At 40.1% G+C, this 16,968-nt stretch overlaps 1 protein-coding gene across 2 annotated transcripts in view; it reads left to right on the forward strand.

Moving 5' to 3' along the window:
- CREB5 (cAMP responsive element binding protein 5) overlaps positions 1-16,968 on the forward strand; it is a 244,479-nt gene that overhangs the window by 77,520 nt on the left and 149,991 nt on the right. The window lies entirely within an intron of this gene.

A 16,968-nucleotide genomic window follows, 5' to 3' on the forward strand; every position in this document is an offset into this window, starting at 1 on the left:
TGCACTTGATCCTGCCAGCATACAGCAAGAATCACTCTAGTATACATTCCTGTGGGGAAACAGGCATAACACGACATCTACTGTAGACCTGTCACTTTGGTTCAGAAGGGGCAGAGTTCTGTACTTGTAGGAAAGTTCTACTTTCTCCTTTAAAAAATAAGAATAAAAAAAATCTGCTTAAAGTCAAAGTTCCTGTTCTTATAACTGTTCTGGGCAGGCAGATGCAGAATTTCTGAAGATGATCATTCCACTTCTTTCAGCAGGAGTTCTGGGTGTAGGTAATGCTGTATATAAAGAGGGCTGCCAGAAATTTAAATACACAAAAAACCAGTTCATTAGGATAAACAGATTTTGGTAGAAAGACCTCCGTGAGCAGTTTGCAACTGTGGATCTGAATTTATTCCTTCAGATTGACAGTATGGATGCTCACTCTATTGGCTTGAATGTCTTCTTCTAGCAGACGCGAGGTCTTCATAAATCATGATAACTTGTTTTTAATTATACAGAAACTGCCCAGACAGTTTGAGGATATATATATATTTTTATTATTTTTTATTTTTTTAGATGTCACACAATTCTAGGAATTTAGACTTTTTTATGCATGAAAACATGTGGAGAAGAAGATAAATCAGTGGACTGAGAATGAGGCAGCTGTCTAGATTCATTAACTGTCATTTGTAACTTGGTCACATCCATTATATGATAAGTGCAAAAGCAGGCTCCATCCCCAGTCATTGTCTAAATAATTGATGAGCAACTTGCTGTTTCTTTGGAGTAAGACTGAAAAGTGAAATCCTGGCACTGAAATCTCAAAGTCCAGTTATTCTTCGGTTTTCTTTCAAGATTCTCTGTGGCTGGGGCAGAATACAGACCTCAGGCTCTTCATCTCCCAGCCCTGGTGGCAGGGATAGTTGCAGCACCGTCTGCTCCAGAAATGTTACATACACAACATAATCCACAGTTCCAGTTTGCCAGCACTCACGGCAAGGCTACTTTACTTCCCCTTTTCCTATTGTTTCAGGATTTGGTTACTAATACAGAAATCAGTCAGTATAGGTGTGGTAAAAATATCTGATAGTTGTGCCTTCTTACATGTTATGTATCAACAAAATAGTATGTTCACTGCAATAGTTTTCGCTTGTGAAACCAAAAGTTTTAATCTTATGCATGTGCTGCTCTGTTTGAAGATGGGCTGACAGAGGGGAGGAGAAAGAAACAGTTTATTTTCCAGTTTCAGAAAGAAAAGCAGCTAATTCCATTATCTGGGTTAAAGCTGATAAAGCTCTTATTCTAATTGTGAATTAATAGGTCTAGTGGTAATAATGATCCAAATTAAAAACAAGAATAAAACCCAATTTTTAATACTAGTAATGAGGTGTTTTATATGAGACTTTGTTTGGCTTCCAAACAATTGTTTCTATGTAATGAGAAAAAAACTGCATGTGGTTTTGCAAGACCCTGCCAGTCAGGTTTTAGGATTGCATTGTTTCAGGGCCATGGTGATTAGAATCTCCAGAGCTGGAAGTATTGAGGATAAAAAAGGTCTGTTTCCTAGTCACTGGTGAGTGTCTCGTTTGGGAAACTTTTGTCATGACATATCTTAATTCTCCATGTGACTGATTCCCACAGATGTTTCCAAACTCTGAGTCTAAAGCTGCTCTATTAGGAGGCAATTGTCAGTGTTTAGTCTCTGTGTGAGCTGGTGTGTGAATGAGACTTATGGTATGACCTCCAGCACACTCCCTTCCCCATTCTTCCCTCTTCCTAGGAGGTTTTGGTTTTTTTTTTCATGGTGTGTCCTAGGAGATAATTGCTGCATTTTGGACTTCATCTACTTGCCAAACTGTTGAGCATCCCTGTTTGTCTTCTTTTCCTTCACTCTTTTCCCTGTGGTGTCTGCTTTATTTATTCAAAGAACGTATCTTGTCATTTCCATTTATCTTCATCTTATCCTTCTAAATGTGCTAAGAATTATATCCAGGAATCATTGCGGGGAATATGGGCTTGACAGTGGTTCCAATATGAGGCAATTGAAGATAAATCCAGACGGATTCAGAAAATGTTTATGAGTACTGCAAAGTTTGGTGGTTTGAGTTTGGTCTTAAAAAGTTGCAATGGCTCTTTTTTTTTTTTTTTATTTTTATTTTTTAACAAGCTTGAATTCTGAGTGCTCAAGTAAGTGGTTTTGGGCTGGGCACTCCCTCTTTTTTAAGACATATGAAGCTGCCCCAAAGGGTAGATGAGACTTTACCACGGAGAAATGTGCCAGGGATTGGCCTTTTTAGTGAGCAATAAAAACAGCAGAGAGCAACTGGAGCACTGAGTTCTGTAAGAGCAGGATCAAGACCTAAGGGTTATATAGAACCATCTTGTAGCAATATTCTGATTTTTATCACAACCACAAATATTTTAGTGTCAGACTACAGCCAAGCCACCTGCAAATGTTTGTGATGGCCTAACTCCAATGAAAACAGGGAACAGCAATGAAAGTCTTCATTGAGACCCTGCTCATAGGCTGTGCTCCAGAGAATGGGACCCACCTGTGCCCCCACACAGCTCACTTCATGGGGGAGGAATTGGGTGAGTTTGCAGCAGTTGAAGTTCCTGAGGGATATCATTTTCCCTTCCTTTCTCCTCCCTCCCTTTCTCTCCATGCTTCTCTTTTTCCTGTCTTCTACTCTGGCTCTGAGGGATTGCCTATAAAACGAGATATTAACACAAGGCATGGGAAAACATGACAGAATGAGTGCTGTTGGGCAAGCCTTACTGGCACAGGGCATATACACATATTGTTTCAGGTATTACGCTTCAGCTACTACTGAACAGGCATCCAGCCAGATTAATCAGAGAAAGGGAAGAGCATGAAGAGTAATAACTTAAAACAGGGTGCAGTCCCACTTTCCTCTCAGCATATACCTGATGGAGAGCAAGCAGCAATGTTATCCACCAGCTTGCTACAACAGTAAGTGTAAATGTCTGAGGTGGTATTTAAATGGTGAGGTAGCCTCCTGGCCACTGCTCCTCCCTCCCCCAACAAGTTTTTAGCATGTGGGAGGAATGCTGCAACTAGTAACTACTTGTGCTGATGAAAAATCAGTTGAGGAACACTTAGCAGTGAAGGGTGTCTCTGGCTGATTAATTGTACATCATTTGAAGATAAGATACATTGAGGAAAAGCAGTAAAAGGCATATGGAGGAAGGGGAGAAAAAATGATGTGAGACGTGCATTTGTCAAAGGTATAGAAAAGCAGATAAACCAAATCAGCTCAAGATACAGGACTCTGAATTGGTGTGTACGATAGCTATGTTTGTCTCCCTTTAAAAAAAGCAAATTCATTATTTTCAGTGACAAAGCATTCAGCAATGGATTTGAAAACTATGGTTAGACAAATTAGCCAACACAGTACTCTAATTGTTTTATCTGAGCATACCTTTTGCTAGGTAAGGTGTCTTGAAAACCTGTGAGGGCTTTCTAGGCTGTTGCAGCCTAACAGCTCTGCTTTACTGGAGAAAGTAAACTGCTGCTGTTTTTCAATTTAGTAGCAGACATAACAACTAGTAATCATTCCAGCATAAAACACATTGATACAGCTCTATAGCTAAAAGGGAACACAGGAGGATTCATGGTTGTCACAGATCCAGTAAGTTGTTAACACTGTACTTAAGGCAGAGGGAGATGTGAGTCCAGCTTCAGTGAACTCAGACTCCAAAGTGGACATAGAGCATTAGCCATGTGATGCAGATTATCTGTTTTCAAAGTGGTGCAGAACATTTTAATCAAGATAAGATGGTCTTTTGGCAAAGCATCAGAAGGAAAAAATTGCAACCACATTTGATGATATGCAAGCAGGTAGGAGAAGGCAACAGGAGGAACTCTGGAGATGTCTTTGGTTCCCTTATGTACTGAAGAATATGGTACCAATGGGAGCACAGCCTTTTAGTCCCCATGTGCAGCATAGATTTTAACACCTATGCATTTCCTTCCTGTTCCTCTCTTCTTTCAGGCTGCCTTACACCTCTCTTTGTTTCCATTTTATAATCCCAGGAAGTTTGGGAGAAATGCTTCTGTTCCAATAAATGTATGTGAACTGAAGCACCATAGTCTCTTGTGAGATGAGAAGAAAATGGGAGAGATGATGTACTAAATGTTCTTTTGACTATTTGATTAAGTCCATTCTGTAGCTTTGGTTGTAAAAGTTGTAAGAACAGCCAGCAGATTGGTGGAAGGGGAGGAAGAGGTGGGAAAAGAAAGCATCTAACAGTGTTATTCTGTCCAAGAATATATATCTTTTGTCTTTGTACTGGAGGTTGGAGCTATATTTGCTGTTTCAGTGCTTCTGCAATTTAAAAATTCTGTTTGTTTATGCCATTGAACATTTTTTTGTAGTTCTTTTTACTACACTGGCCTCAGCCAACCTTACCATGGAATCCTATCATGCCACATGTGCACAACAGCCACAAAACTGTGAACCCCAGTTTCATTTCCTAGGAAGCAATTACCAGTGAGCCATTTGCAGAAACAAACTGTCTCCTAGCTGATGGCTAGTCAGCAGTGATGTGGGAGAAAAACGTTGCCTGATAGATAGATCCCTTTGAGCTATTCCCTTTTGGCTAGCTGCTGCCCAGGGCCACATGTTTACCTGCACACTTAGCTGTGCTGGTTTGCGTGTGACATTGGGAAGCTCTGTTTGCTCCCCAGCTTCTCCTGCTGTTGTTTACATTGACGTGTTCAGGAGAGCTGCTGACTCGATCTCTCCTGACACTGCTGAGTCAGTAGGATAAAGGAAAAATAGCACCAATATTTCACACACAGCACAAAGGGGTGATTGTTAATGACATCTCCGATATCCCAAAGCGCATACTCCCGTGCCCTCCCAAAAACTGGTTCTTGCTGTGAGAACTGGGGAGAGGTTGGAACTACTGATATATATCAAGATGACTTTCAGGAGACTGAAAGGAAGATCATTAGCTATGTAATAAATAGCCTGTCAGCCAGGAATGGAGGCAGTTTAGTGTGCTTCTTATTTGACTTTTGAAGTCAACTCTTATCCTGGAAATTACATGCTAGTTATACATGTTGGTTAAATTTATTAATGCATGAGGTATGGCATGTCCTGCGCTTTCTGTTTAACAAAAGTCCTAAGCTTGTTAGAAATATTACTTGTTCATAGCAACAATAGAAACTGTGTCAAGGATATTGTGTGACTTCCTGGCATTTCTATCTCCTGATGATTGTTTCAGGAAGGTAGTGACACCACATTATAGAGAATTTCTATATTATTTTTTTCTGAGGAATGGATCGTGAAAATTTGTCCAATCCAAGAACCGTAGGAGAACAAAGTCAGAATAGGTGGCTGCTCCCATAACTGTGCCTGAACAAAAATACCAAGCTTTCACAGGCACAGATTGACTCTTGTATCAAAGAAAATTATAGAATCATAGAATGGCTTAGGTTGGAAGGAACCTTAAAAACCACCCAGTTCCATCCTCCTGCTGTGGGCAGGGCTGCCCCTCACCAGCTCAGGCTGCCCAGGGCCACATCCAACCTGGACTTGAGCATCTCCAGGGATGGGGCATCCACAGCATCCCTGGGTAGCCTGTGCCAGTGCCTCTTTGCTCTCTGTGAGAAGAATTTTTTCCTAACATCTAACCTAAACCTGCCCTCTTTCAGTTTGAAGCTGTTACACCTCGATCTATCACTATCAGGCCATGTGAAAAGGCACTTTCACCCTTGGTTATAAGCTCCTTTTGAGTACTAGAAAGCAGCAATGAGATCTCCCTGGAAACTTCTTTACACCAAGCTAAACATGCCCAGGTCCCTCAGCCATTCTTCACTGGGGAGGAATTCTAGCCCTCAAGATAGGACTTCATAGATAGGACTTAAATATGATATACAGAGAATATAGCATTGATTGCTTAGTTTTAGTGGTTAGTATCTCTTATGTACATACCTCCAGTGTATACATATCTATTATACACAGCGTATAAATCTTATTTAAAGGCGTCATCAAAATTTATTGTCAGATATTCTGATTTATGTAACTCTTTGAACTGAAACAGATGTAAAATCATTTTCGGATAGAAGAGGATCTCAGAGTTGCAGTGGGTTTGATACAACAGATCAAGCTTTCCTAGACCAGAAATGATCATTAGAGTTCTGCACAGCCAAATCACATAGCTCTGTTCTTCATCACAAGTTTGCACTTAATCTTCCCTGATGCATGGTTCCAGTGTGTGTTTTATCCAAGTGTCAGCATGTTTGACAGGTAACTAAGCTGCAATAAAACACTAACTAAAACAATACAGACCTTGTTTGGTGTAAGTTTTTATTTTCTTTTTATTAAGAGAATAATGTTCATGTTCCAGAGGAAAAAAACCTGCGTTTGAGATGCTCCATCATGCCATGTCACTTCAGCAAAGGGCTTAAGTGTTTGGTGAGGGTGGCAAAATGACTATCAGTGACTAAAAAGTGAAGCGCTTTATGTACAAACAACTACGATAAATATCATTGCTCACTAACAGGTGATAGCTGTGTCTCTTTCAAAAAGGGAATTGGCATCAATGTGGCAAACAGAAACCTCATTTTTAAATGCTTTGTCTTGTCAGTGTATTTCTTGAATGCCTTCAGAGGGATAAAAAACAGTGAAAAACAGCATTAATGAGTATTTTTTTTTCTTTTTGAAGCTGGAAGTTGGCTGAAAAGCAATGACAAGTGCTTGTGGGCAAACACAGAAATTGTAGACTATGCGTGTAGACAATTTTGCCATCTGTGAAAGTACACCTCCCTGTTAATTGATGAGTTAAGTTTAGAAATCAGTGGTATGGTATATATTTTGAGCAATGTTCAGTAACAGTCTGCCCAGATCAGCAAGGAAATGGTGATTTGGTAGAACCAGCAGGTAGACTGAGAAGCGTTCACTTTGAGTGCAGCAAGAGTATTCCTTGGAATAGGAAATAAATTAGTGAACGTGCTTTAGAAACATTTACTGTTATGAGCATCTGTATTCTGCCAACAGAGACCTTTATTCTGAGCTCATATAAATGAAGTGGAATTTTGCCAGTAAAAAAGAGGGAGTTGTGTTAGTCCAGTTGTAGGATCCAGGTCCTAATTGGTTTATGAAATGTAGGGGGCAATCTTTGAGCTATTACCAGCTTCCTCTGCTGTAAGTGAAGTGAATCACAGCTGTTCTGATAGGGTCCATAAAAACTTGGCAAGGTAATAAATGCTTTCAGTGGACAATTCTCCAAATGAGCAGAATCCAGATCTCTGGCTTATTGGACAGTCTTTATAGAATTGTATATACTTCCTGGGGAATTCTGATTTATATTTATAGTACTTTTATCTAATTCACTAACCATAGCATCTAGACTGACCAGTGCTGTAAACATTAGGACAGTGAGTAACATTCATGGCTTTAACTACAAATTGAGGCACATTGTGTCTGTATCAAATGTCATATAAGAAAAAGATTGTGCATGTTGTTTCTTTTCTCCCTTTCTTTGCTCATATTTTTTTCACTTTCTGTCTTCATCTCTATTTTTTTTTTCTTTTTTGAGATTATAAAAAAAGCACAGCACAAAAAGGTCCTAGATACATTTTCTCCCCCCAATGTTTCTAACCCTACAGTTTATGTTATGCAAATGCTAACTTTCAGGCTTTTGTAAATTATCTTCAAAAAACTTGCAGTTTTCTGGAGCTGGTCAGATATGTCAATCCTGACTTCTCAGTAGAGCTGTTGTTCTGAATGATTTGTTCAGCTCATGGGAAGGGATTGAGAGTGTTTATTTACATCTAAGAGTCGAAGATACCACTCCCTAAAGATGCTAGGCACAGGTTCAAGTCCAAACTGATGTTTCTGAAGTTGTTATATATGTTGAGGAATTCACCATTTTCCAGGAAAACCATTCAGGGGTTGTTTAGAAATCTGTACTGCTTCTTGCCTTTGCTGGCATTAAATGTTTTTACTTAGCAGCTGGATGTCTTTACATTTATATATTTTTAATTGTTTCCAGAAACGTCTAATTTTCCAGGCTAAGATAAAATGACCCCACTTTTAAAAGTAAGGTGACCTAAAAATAACACAAATAGAGAGCATCATGAGAAGCTTCTGAAAAAATAAAGAGTTGGGTTTCTGTTGTTGCCTGGCCTCGGAGCTCATGCTGTTATGAGCTTCCATTTTCATATCTGTATCTGAGCATTTATACAACATACTGACTGAAGTTTCTCTCTGTGTATTGGTCCGCATATGCCAGATGTTGGTTTCACATCTTAGACTTATAGAATCAAAGAATGGCCTGGGTTGAAAAGGACCACGATGATCATGTAGTTTCAATCCCCCTGCTACATGCAGGGTTGCCAACCAACCAGACCAGGCTGCCCAGAGCCACTTCCAGCCTGGCCTTGAATGCCTCGAGGCACAACCTCCTCGGGTAACCTGTTCCAATGTGTCACCACCCTCTGTGTGAAAAACTTCCTTCTAATATCTAATCTAAACCTCCCCTGTCTCAATATAAGACCATTTCCCCTTGTTCTATCACTATCCAACCTTGTAAACAGTCATGGAGACTTCTGTCTCTTGTGTCTAGAGAGCAGCCATGCCACTGCACTTCAGGTGCAAGATGATGTCTCTGATGTCTCTGATGCAGGCAGGAAGAAAGTGAATATCTATATCTTCTGACATGTGGTTTCTCACGCCATATGTGCATGTAATATGCTTTAAGGTTGTTCCATGTACTGCATAGGAAGAGGGATGACCATATCTGAATGGTGCTGTCATGGAGCACCTGGACAGAGCTGTGCAGGAAAAGCATCCCTGACATGCTCATGGACAATGCTTGTGTTCTCACTAAGTGTTTTTGCACTACCACTGGCAGCTGCAACTGGTGACATGAACAGCTGACTGTTCCTGAAGGAGACTCTTAGATAAGCTGGACTTCATTAATTCATTATTACTGCAAGTTGTTGATGCATCTTCTTGGGGTGGCACAAATAAATAAGCATTCTGAAAGTGATGAAAAGTATCAATAGTCTTCGGGTATTCAGTCAAACAATAAACTCAGTTAAAATCAACAGGCTGCAATGGATGGCTGACTCTGGATGAATTACTGATTTGAAGAAACGAGCTGGAACTGATAAATAAGACCAATTTTGAACCAATTTCCTATTATTTCTCTCACATAATACTCGCAATTTTTGCTTGTTTCAAGTGGTTCCATTTGCCGGAGGTTACATGGCACAGGTATTAAGCTAAGTCTGTACATGATTTGTACATGTGAAATCAGAGCTGGTTATTGTGTCCAACAAAAGGAAGGGTCTTGTGGATAACATTACTTCTTTACAATTAATTTCCTCTCTAGCCTCATTTAATTTCTTCTTTCTCTGAGTCCATCCCAGGCTCACAGACAAAGGAGACCTAGAACACCTTTGAGTTGTCTGTCACCTGTGGGGAAGTAAAATATGAAGCTTAGTAATGTTTTTAATGTGAATTAGTGAAGAAAGCTGGAAGGATGCATTAATTGAGTTCCCTTTATGCCATACTAATATGATGTGGAGAATGATAGGGATTCTGGGCTCCACAACAGGGAAGAATCTATTCTTGCTTCCAATTTTTTCCCTGGCTTCTATATAATTATGTTGTTCCAGCGAGAAAGTTGTGACTCAAAGAATTTATTCTAAATCTATATAAAACACAATTAGTAACGTTCATCCAGAAGCCATCAAGTGAAAGTATATTTATCTGTGGGGAAAACTGGGGTCCCTTCCAGTCTGGTCTTTTTTTATATACAACCTAGGAGTGTGAATTATTCTGCTGTATGTTAATGAAACATCAAGGGTTGTGGGCCCTTAACTCTTATAAAGCAGATGAGAGAAGAAATACTGAACCTAAGCAGAATCCATAAATGTAGGGAGAAGAAGAAAAAATAAATAAATAAATAAATAAATTAATAATAATAATAATAATAATTTAAACTTAATTTTAAACCTCAAATGGAAAAAGTCGATTTAGAAACATCGTAGAATATTCAGTGTTCCTTATGACCAAATTGGGAAGCTGTTAAGATGTGTCCTTGATGACAATGTAAATGACTCCAAGCCAAAAAAACTATGTTGACAATAAAAACTTACTACTGAGTGTACGTTTTCTTCTTGCTCCTTCTGCTTGCTCATTATATGAACAGAAAAATGGAGACACCCCTGCTATGTTTACAGGCCCTTCCTTGTTATTTGTATGATGTACAGAGAGTTGAAAGCTGTATAGCCATCACTGCTTATTGGAAAATCCTGGAACTAATTAAGGGACCTCATTTGTTATTGCTTGTGTGTTTGGTGTTGGAAATAAATGGAGAGAATGGTTCCACCAGTGAAGAAGAGTGCTTTGTAATAGAACTACAGAAAAATGACAAAAGCAGCAACAGTTTTGGGGCATTAGCATGAAAAATATTAACTTGGAAAAGTTTATTACATTGGTTTGTAAGGTTTTTTTATCTGGTGGGGAAAAGACAATTTGATTCATCTGAAATAGATGATGGCTTGTAATGTTTTTGCTTGTTAATGATTTAATTTCTTGACTGAAACTTACGAATTGCAGTGAAAGTTTCAGTTAAGTGATTTTCAGTGTTGTGCATATCATTGTATTACTAGGTCTACTTTGGTCCTTTCTGTGACGTTTTCTTCAAGGAATTATGAGAACTGTGTATTCTTTTCATGCTACTTTTTCAAAATCTATACTGTGCATTCCAAAACCAAGAAAGCAAGCTAGGCAAGCAAAGGGACTTATTTTGCTACTCCTTTTCTCCCAGCAGTTCTTCTAGCTGTCTGCTTAATGCTGAACTTTAGAAGAGCTGCTCTTACAAGTTTTAATAGGTTTTTGTTTACAAGTTGGGTCACAGGGCACAAGGTGAGCATATTAAGTCCAGTTTTACAGTGCCTTCCTTACTGTTGCTGCGTTGCAGTTTTTTGGGTGGGAAGCAATAGTAATGCCACTGCAATGCAGAAAGGCATAGTTGGTGAGTAAATGAGAAGTCACTGTCATTAAGACATCTTAGTGTGTTGTGTAAAAAGACCAACCAAACAACAACAAAAATACAAACAAAAAACCCAACCAACCAAACCCAACAATCTCAAATCAGGTGAAGATCAGTCTTGGAAGATTTCATGTTTTCTTGTAGTTTCTGTTTGCGGCTCCTTCCATGTTCTGTACCATGTCCTGGGTACGTTTTTTTGTCTGACATTTGATGTGACAGCATAAGGCATTTGTGTGTATGTGCACATGCTCCTGCAAGTTTTTTAAGATACCAGAGCAGTTAAGGCTGTTCCTAGATGCTCATCCCCTCCAGCCCTCTAGTTTTGCAGTTTCAAGGGGACGTGATCTAGAAGTTGTGACACTTCCATTCCCAGTTTAGTGGTGGCTCCAGGGTTCAGACTTGCAGCCTCAAAATAAACTAGACTAAAGGGTCGTTACTGTCAAGAATAAAGCCATGTATTGTAACTGAGAGTAATCAGTTTGGAACACATTTGCAGATTCTTTGTATTAGCTTTATCAAGTCGGGCCATCAGAGAGCAGATAGACAGGTAAGACTGAAAGACCTCTGAACCCAATTAAGATTGTACCACAAAGAAATCAAATTCATGTGGTTTACATTTCAGAAAGTTACATTTGGTGGGCTGCACTTACTTTTATTCTGTAACCTAATGCAGACCATGTGAACATTTGAAACGCTTTTAACAGTTAAACCAGCTCAAATAACACAGAACCAGAGCAGCAATAAAGAATGAATTAAGACTGATTGCAACTACAGCCAATTTTTTTTTTTTTCTGCTTAAAGAAATATAAATGAGTGATATATTTAAAAACTACATTATATATAGTAATTTTGTCTTCAGGTTTTAGGACTACAATGGCCATTCTCTTATCTTTTAAAGCAAATGTTTTGTTTAAAAAGCAATTCTAAACCCACAGGCTTTTATTTGCGGTGTAAGAGTAATTTTGGATGTTCGGTGGAACCACTGCTATTCCCACTGATGCACATAGTTTGGGGATTGGTCATACAGCTCTTAGATAATTCTGAGGAGCTGACATTTAAAATACTTGGCAGAGCAAGGCCATGAGTATGTGAGGATAAGAAAATAGGTGTTTTATTTGCAGTCCCTTTTGTGAAAACCAATAGACGTGTTCATTCACGAACACTCTCCGCTCGCTGACATTAGATAGGCATTATGTGTGGAGCAAGCATTCGGCTGGTGCAGCCTGGTATGTGTTTAGTTCCTCTGTTTTCTGAACAAAGAGTCCTGAAGCCTTCAGAATATTGGGCTGGAGGTGGCAGCATCAAGTGTGCCTAAATGCTCTGTCTAACTTCAGAAGAATGATACTGTTTGTATTTAGGGGGAAGAAAATGGCCTACTTAGTTAGCGCTCAGACCATTCAGTAGATCAGTCTTCTCATTGTTTCCTTCATAACAACAATTTTCCAGGACATTGGGAGGTCTTCCTGGCATTGGGGAAGGCGATCAAGCCAACAGCTGTTGTCTGTGTTGCATTCTGTTCTAGCGGAAGAACTTCCTAGGGCCCCAACCCTTTCCTTGCATCTCCAAGACACTGAAAAGCAAATCCCGTGCCATTCTATTTCTTGGCACACAGCCACCTGGCTATCAGCAGCTGAGCCCAGCTTCCTGGCTTCATCCTACAACTGCTGTCCTGAGTGGATATAGCTCGTTTTCCCCAGCAGCTGTCCTGATGTGTCCATGTAGCAGCTTTCCTCACTGTTTCTGGCTGCTCTGTCTTATTTGCAGCCCCTCTATTCCATAAGATTTTGGGACTGATGTGGTGGGGCTCTTGGTCTGGCCTCACTGATACCATAAGGCTGTGTAACACCCAGATTATTTTTGTGACTACTCGTCTTTCCACGGGATGTGGAACTCAATTAGCATTCAGGAGGGCTCTCGCCCTCTCTGGGGGGATCATCCTGAAGATCTGCTGTCATGATTGCTTTCCAGAGGAAGATCATTAAAGAGGAAAGATCTGTATTAATTGAAAAAAAAACAACAAACAAAACTATGTTTAAAATCTCAATTTAGCATGTTTCACATATATACTTTTTTTCTTTAAAGAAATATTGGCTTTATCACCATTCCTAATCAGTGGCTGATGCACTGTTCCTGAAGTGCAAGCTCTTTTAAGGTGTTAATGTGGGGAGCTTGGACTGCTGTGGCCCCTTCTCAGAAATGGTGGGACTTGAAGAAAATATTCATCTAAACAGATATGTAGATATTGTTCTACAGATGGGATCCAAAACCATCAGAATGGAGAAGAATCTATACCCTGCACTCTCGCTTCTGTTTAACACTGAGCTTGGCAGCTAGTTCAGGATACTTGTGCTGATTCTCTGGGAGAGGTATCTCAGTCCCAGCAAATATTCTTTTCTATTATTTATTTATTTATTTATTTATTTTCCAGTTTTAATCGTGGTTGCTCTTGTTGGAGAGTTGTTGGAGCCTGCAATTGAGATTTTTCTCTGTAAGGATTAGAAAGATACTGAAAATAGGAGATAGATAGACATCTCTTGCAGGTGCAGAAACATAGGAGCTGGGACTAGTAGCTATTCCATTGTTCTCTTTTGGCTGTACAAGGAGTAACAATGGGCTTACTTTGAAAGGAGAAAATCTGTGTTTTGTAAGGCAGTTTGTGGCAGTTATTTTCCTTCTGAAAATAACGAGATTAATGAAAGGTTCTAAACTCCGTTTTATGCTTTCTTTGATACATAAAGAAATGACTCTTCACAGTGTCTATATAAAGCAGATAGAGAGTGGAAGTGGGGCTGGACCCAGGCCCAGAGCATTGAAATGAGAAGCCCACACAACTAGCCATTCAAGTCTCCGGCAGCGAAGTGGTGCTGCAGCACTGCAGCCTGTAGTTGTGAGCTCTGTATCCACTGTTCTATGGCTCTTTCTAAGCACGATCACTTCTTGTACGCCCATGCTGGTTTACTATTTCTGCACAGTACATAAATAGGCAATAGACAACACTCAGTCGCATTGTATTTTTTTTTGTGTGGGCTGACTTTGTTCAACAATTGGCAATTTTACTTATCCAAATATAATAATAAATAGTGGGAGTCTAAATGATTAATAGCAGTGCTTGTTGAAACGCAAGCAGTGTTAGGAATTAGTGTGTTTTCTCTTTCCCTATAATGATCCAAAATTCAAGACTGTGACAAAGAATGAGCACAAGGGATGATCTGGCTCGTGCCTTCCTTTTCAACAGATGCATCCTTGGGGATAATTTAAATATCATATTTCATCCTTGTTCTGCACAAAGAGTACAGTGGAAAGTAACTGCTGTTTTTGTATCGAAGGTGGGGGATACGATGGGGGAATAGCTTTGCTTATTCTTCATTTCAGCCTAGCTGAAGCTTCCTATGTCTGTGAGCCCAGAAAACACTGTTGCCTGGTTCCCACACTGAATGACCTGGCTCTCTGGGAAATCTTTGAACTGCATCTCTTTCAGCACCTCTCTGACAGTGCCTTCTGGCAAGCTGTCCTGACCGAGACCTAATGCATGAGAAACACTGCGATGGGACATGCAGGTTTCTATGAAGGCAGAAGGCTTCCTTCTCGCCTGGATGCCTGAGCTCAGTGTCTGATTTTATATGGAGGGAGTGGTGATAGGGTGGAGGGTGAGAACTGATAAATGCGTTGACTGTGAAACATTTGGAAACACTTGAGCATGAGCACTTTTCCATTCTTACCCGTCTGCTGCTTTCTCTGAGTGCAGGGAAGTGATGGGACTGAGTTTGATTCCTGAAGTTTCCACTTAGCAAAGATGAAGGGTCAGATCCAGGGAAAGCCCAAAGAAAACATCTTTTTCAGTTTCTTTCCCTTTCATTTCTTTCTTCTTTATTAGACAGTTTAGTAATCACTCCAAACTATGGAAAGAAGTTTCGCCTCATTATTCTTTACTTCTCCCAGCACCAACCTATTTACTTACCACTAGTCTGAGGCAATGGTTCAGTCCCTGTACCTGCCATGCAGGGGCCATGTGCCTCATGATGCTTAAATCTCTACCTCCTGCCTATCCCTCTGGGAGGGACACAGAGGCAGAGTGTACTTTCCTTCTGGGCAGCAATGGGGAGTGAGCCTTGTTGCTCTTCCACCTCAGGATCTGGTGCTTGGCATGGTGTGTGCAGATGGATATCTTTCTCTTGTTTGAAAGGAGCAAAGTGCAATTCTCAACATTTGAATTTATACCCAACACGTTAATCTTACTGCCGAGGTTATAAGTTCACAGAATCCAAACTAAGATGTCAGGTAATGTGTTCACTTCAGCCTTGCTATCTCTTTTTCTTTTTTTTTTTTTTTGTTTTCTTTTCTTCCTTCTTTCACCAAACTTTAAAGAAATAATGTCTGCTTAACAAAGCAGCATTTCATTCCTAGTGTTGTAATGCATGCAGCAGTCATGAGCAGGCAGATATAGGATTTTAGAGACCCTCAGGGAAGGAGGGAGGGCTGCACAGAGAGCCAGGTCTATACTCTCTGCCTCCAGAAAACTTATTGCAGAATAGGTTCAGAAATTTCTATTTGAAGTATATTTGGGGAAGGCATGAGAAGACAGCAGACTTCACAGAAAAGCCAGAGTCCGTGCTGGTGCAGAATATTCCCTCCCTCTCAAGCCTAATGTGTGTAGTCAGCATGTAGATTCACTCCAAGCCTTGGTAGGGAACTTGAACTCCTTGACCTGCTGGCCCAGAGATGAGTGTGCAACTAAGTGACTCTGACAATAAACAGAGAAACTATTAATAAAATTTACTCTCTGGCACAAGCAACCCCAGCAACTATTTTAGATGAGAGCAAGAAGAGAATAGTGGTGACTAAGGGTTAAATAAATGTGGACTGGGCAGGATCCTGATTCTTTTCCATTGTTTGCTGATGAGGTGCAGACGCTTGGCTGTCTTTAAGCAACCTGGAATCTGGGAATACACTGCATTTAAATGGGGAAAACTGATCTTTAGAGATACCTTCCCTCACAGCTTCATTTTTGAATACTTAAAGAAATATGTATTTTACGTAATATCAGTTTTAATTGGAGCAAAAACTTGATCACAGGACCTCTGTGAATCTGCAGTAAGTAGAGGAAGAGGCGATGGTGTGAACTGCTTGTTTTAGCAGTCCTGAAGAAAGCAAGCATGGATGGGCTGGCAGTCACTGAGCTAGAAACTGGCATGAAAAATAAGTAGGTGCTAAAAAAGGTTCTCAAGGTAGTATAAATGCTTTGCAGGCCATTACCTGTCCAACCAAGGGCACCTTTGAAAGGATGCCTGCTGGGAGGGAGTTGGGGCAGTACCCATTGGAACAGCATGCTTGATCTTGTTTCCAGAATAGGCAGCCTGGTATTCCATTTTTAATACTGGAAGTCAAGAAGGGCACAGTAAAAGCTTGTTCCTTGGAGGTAATCTACTCTCCTGCTACAGTTTCCTGGTGGGACACCCAGTAAAACAGACTGGGCATCCAGCAAAGGCAATCTGACAGCCAGCATGCCTGAAAGGTCAGGTTAGATTGAACACTTAGCCTTTATCCATTAGCATAAGCTAATAAATCAGGGAAACCAGCAATGGCCAAGAAATAGCTGTGTCTTTGTAACATAACCATGTCTTAAACCAGATGGAAAGGGCTCCAGGAAATCTGAGGACTCTAGATAATACTCTAGATAATTTGAGAGCTGCTTCTCAGTGACCTCTTTGATAACCTTCACCACATAAGGATGTTTACGGGCTAAGATGTTTAGCTATGCTGAGATGACAACTTTATGGGGTAAGAAAAATAGCACAGTGTTTTATTGTTGTTGTTCGGATGTGGGTGCAGCTTTGAAAGGTTACTGCAGCCTTTCTGTCAATAGGACTTCTTGGAAATAATGATTTTCTGGTTAGGCCTTGGGCTGCATTGATTGTTTGTAGGGTGTTAGTCTTCATCTGTTGT

This window comes from Excalfactoria chinensis, chromosome 2 (genome assembly GCF_039878825.1).
Source record: "Excalfactoria chinensis isolate bCotChi1 chromosome 2, bCotChi1.hap2, whole genome shotgun sequence".
NCBI classification, from domain to species: domain Eukaryota; kingdom Metazoa; phylum Chordata; class Aves; order Galliformes; family Phasianidae; genus Excalfactoria; species Excalfactoria chinensis.